This window comes from Aptenodytes forsteri, unplaced genomic scaffold, assembly GCF_000699145.1.
Source record: "Aptenodytes forsteri isolate BGI_AS27 unplaced genomic scaffold, ASM69914v1 Scaffold298, whole genome shotgun sequence".
Classification (NCBI taxonomy): domain Eukaryota; kingdom Metazoa; phylum Chordata; class Aves; order Sphenisciformes; family Spheniscidae; genus Aptenodytes; species Aptenodytes forsteri.
The window spans coordinates 431,676-436,054 of NW_008793956.1; positions in this window are offsets into that span (position 1 = coordinate 431,676).

Below are 4,379 nucleotides of genomic sequence, written 5' to 3' on the forward strand. Positions count from 1 at the left end.
CCAGCACAGGTCTCCCTGGGGGGGGGGGCGGCCCTGCCTCTGCAGGGGCTTCTGGCAGAGCCAGGGGTTCCGGGGGCGGGCAAGGGAGCAGGGCTTTGCTTTTGGAACCCTTCCCGCTTTGCAGACGCTGGGGGAGCGGTGCGGTGTGGGGGGCACGGCATCCTCGGGTGCGCCCAGCCCGGGAGCTGGAGGAGACACCCCCCCCTGCCAGGGGTCCTGCTCAGAGCACGGTGGTCCCGGGGGGCAGCGCGGGGCTGTGACAAGGTGCAAATCACCGACAGCTCACGGGTCGGGTCACCCAACAAATGGGGGGCTGTGCCCGGGTGCTCCTGCCCCCAGAGGAGAGGGAGAGGGAGAAATGGCTCCGTCCTGCCAACACACACTCGGAGCACGGGGGGGGCTCGCTGGGGCTGCCCCGGGGCTGATGCCCCAGTCCCTGGGGACGGACTGCTCCAGACCTGCCCCTGCACATGTCTCGGACGTGCTCCACAGGCCTTGTCCCTCTGAGGATGCTCCTTTCTGGGGATGCTCAAACCCCAGCCCTCAGCCTGCTCTGCAGTGATCTGCCCCACGCAGCTGGTGGACCGGCATACCGGGAGATCCACCCGTGGCCACTCAAAAGGCTTTTCTCCCGGCTGCTGAGCACCGCAGACCTCTCTGCCCCAGCTCCCGGCGCCCAGGGAGGCTGTTTGCTCCTGCCCTGATACAGATTGGAGTCGGGAGTCAGCCGGGGAAGAACAAGCTCTGCCAGCGAACCCTTTGGCTGTGGAGGGGCAAAGACACGTGCCCCCCTCCCAGGGCTGCTTTGGCTCTGCCAGGCTCGCAGGAAGGGGGTGCCAGTCCCAGAGAGAGCCCAGCCAGCACCTGGGGAGCCCACATCGCCCCCAAGCCGCTCTGCATCCCCATCTCGGGTGGGATCCCCTCCCACCACCAAGCTCTGCACGGTGCGATGGCAGGCCTGGACGGGGAACAAGCACCACGTTATTCTGGCAGCCTGGAAAGTTTTCAGGGTGTTTGGAGAATTTGGAGTTGAATTTCAAATTGTCAGGGGCTTTTCTGGTCTCGGTGCAAGAGGTAGGCAGAAAATTACTGAGATAATACCCTTAATTTCCTGCAAATGGGTAATGTTCCCTTGAAAGACTGCCACTCCGATAGTCCTTAAATACATCTTAGGAGAACATCTTATACCACATAATACAGGATAATGAGGGAAGTCATCTTCTCCCACCCGGTGTTCCAGGCCTGCGACTGCTCCAACTTCTGAACCCAGCTGAACTCTTCCTGGCAGTGTTTAGCAACCGCCTAGGGAAGTTTGAGGTGAAATGATCAGATAATAGCTCCTTTGGCGGCTGCTTTGCCAGCTGGGCTCAACCAGCCCAGAGAGGAGCAGCAGGTTTGTCCAAAAGGTCCAGCAGCACTTGAGCATGCCGCGTTGCGTGAGAGATGCCTTCTGGCTGGGGATGAGTCTGTCTGCCGGGGTCAGGCGTCCCCCCAGCCCTGCAGCCGTCTGAAACTCACCCACTGCTGCCATCCTTAAATGGGGGGCTTAAACACAACATGTTTCCTCCGGGCAACCCAAGATCCAGGTGAGCTGCTCAGCTCCGCAGCCTTGGAAGCTTCACTGGGGTGTCAGGAGCTGCAAGTTACTCAGCCGAGGCGTGGGAGCATGAGGAGGCCTGTTCTCTGCTGGTTTTATGGTCATTAACAGTAATTAACATGGGAAGCAGCGGTTGGCACCCAGGGCCATGGTGGGAACCCAGCCCCTGGGGCTCGGCTCAGCCCCAACAAGCTCGCAGCAAGCTTGCAGCAAGCTGTCCCTGTTGCCTACCTGCTCCCTCTGAGCACCCACCCCATGCCGGCTCCCAGCAGCTCCCTTGGGATGCTCCTGCCCGGCAGCCCCTGCTCGAGGCGGAGGGAGAGGAGGAGGTTGGCGGGGTGTCCTGGGCGGGATGAAGGCAGAGCCAGCCTGCGCCTGCCGCAGAGGGAACAGCACATTCTTCTGCTGAGAGGTTTTGCAGATGGAGAGTGAAGAGGGGCTGGCAGGGAGCCTGCGGCATCATCTGGGTGCTGCGCTTCGGCCGCCCGGCTGCGGGTGAGCTAAGGGTGAATGAAGGTACTCCCCGCAGCCTTCTCCTCCTGGCTGCGCTCTGCTGTGACCACGCCACGCTGGCGTGTGCGCGAGGGGTCGCTTCGTGTCTGTTTTCCTCCTGTGTTTTTAATTTAGAAAGCTCTGGAAGCTGGGGCTTGCTCTTCCCAGGCTTTGCCACGGTGACCCCCAGCCGCACGGCAGGGTCGCCAGCTTCGGTGTTTAGCCTGAAGGTGAGCACAAATTGTGAGCAAACCCTCCCTTCTCCTGGCACTGGAGCCAGGCGGAGGTGGACGAACCCAGAGCAGTCCTGGGCCACTTATACCAGCCAGGCGGAGGTGGATGAACCCAGAGCAGTCCTGGGCCACTTATACATTTCTGAAAAAAGAACATTTTCAGACCAAAAATCCCTGCACCCTCCCAGCTGCTTCCCCCCAGCCCTCGCAGGCCGTTGGCTGCCGCAGGGCTTTCCGGGGAGATGGGGCTCGACCTCCTCCCCCCCCGGCAGGCAACTGGCCCCTGGTTTGGGAGAGGCAAGTCCTTCCCGGGTGGATTTGTGCTGCAAAGCTGCAGAGAGGAGCTCTGGTCCCCTGTGACCCTCGGCAGGAGCCTGCAGGCGCTGCGGGCGCCAGCAGCTCATGCCCGAGTCTCAGCTCTGCCCAGTGTGCCGGGTCCCCAGGCGCCTTCCTGGGACCCCCTTACCCAATAGGCACAAAAAGGGGAAAGTCAGTGGTTTAGGCACAAAAAGGGGAGAGTCAGCGGTTTTGCTACATGACCCCCCCCGAGCGAGCGGAGGAAGCGAACCCAGCAAAGCCCCATAAATTACTGGATTCTGTTCTGAGCATCGGGCAAATTAAACGTTGCAGAGATCCAAGGCCGTGTGTGCTTTGGCGTGGGGAGAGCTTTTCCAGCCACGCCAGTGCCAAACACCTTTCAGCCCTCCCCTCGGCTCCGACTCCTCTGCCGGTTTATCCTTCCCCCGGGCATCCCCACGCTATCGCTGCTCCCGGCTCGGAGCCGGGATTTATGGCGGGACCCATTTTTTGCGCCCTCACCGCAGAAAAAAAGCTGGTGCGGGGGCAGCGGCTTGCCTGGGAGATGGGGGATTTCTGCTGGATGCTGGTTGGAAACGTCTCCCGTGCCACAGCCAGCCCTGGTCCTTGCGTCAGCCTCTTCCCCAGAAAGCTGTTGGGGAAAGATGCACTGGTCAGCACTTTCATAGTAGATTAATATTCAGAGGGAAAAGCACTGATTTAGTGAGGCCCAAGCACAACAAAGGCTGAGATTTATAGCCTCCTGTATTCGAGCGTCGCATTCCTAGCAGGCTTTCTGTCTGTTATAAATTTGTAACAAAGGAGACGGAGGCTTACACCAGCTTAAAGTAATGTAGAACAAGGGCTCGATAGCCAAACCTTGCGCGGAGCGTTACGGGGCACAGGCGGCAACGTCCCCAGGTTTTCTGCCAGGCATGGACCCATCCCAACCCTGCCCATCCTTGCACCCCCACGCGCCCTGGCTGCACCCAATGGAGCCCCGGCCACGGCACAGGGATGCTGGGGGGATGCTCGTCCCCTGCCCGTGCTGCAGGGCTTTCCCCCCGCAGCTGGAGCTGAGCCGCGGTGCCACCACCGGCCCGGCACGGGCTGCGCTCAGGATTTGGGAGCATCCCATCCCGGAGCCGTGCTGCGAGGCCAGTGCGGAGCGAGGCAGCACGCAGGGGTGTGGAGGGTGCAGGATCCCTTCTGAGCCCGCCGCACAGTGGCAGGGCTTGGACAGGAGCAGGAATTGTCTGCAGCTGCCCCGTTTCATAACCGATGTTTTGTTTGGATGAAATGAAGCCGATCCGTGGTGTTTGACAGGGTCTGGTGCGCGAGCTGTCAGTGCGGTGATGTGCAGCAGGGGAGCCTCGCTGACAGCCGTGCCAAGTTCCCACCTCGGGAGGGCCTGAGCGGACGGTGTGACCGGGGTCGGGACGCGTGCCAGGACACCGACAGCCACCACAGGGCTGGGCACAGTCACAGACCCCCGTGTGCGAGCGGCCCCTTCCAGACCTGCCCTCCTCTGCCCCCTGCCTAGCAGCACCCCACGCCCAGCATCCACCCCACGGATGAGACTGCGAGAAGGGGGTGAAGGGGTGTCTACTCCTGGACATCCCTGGGGTTTTGGGGAGTGCCGCCCTGAGCCCCAGGCAGATGATGGCTGCCGGGGGCTGTGGCCATGGCCCTGCTCCTGCTGAGCTTCCCGCGGTCGCGGTCTCTGCTCGGCAGCCCCCCCCCTCCCCCCGGGGGGGGGG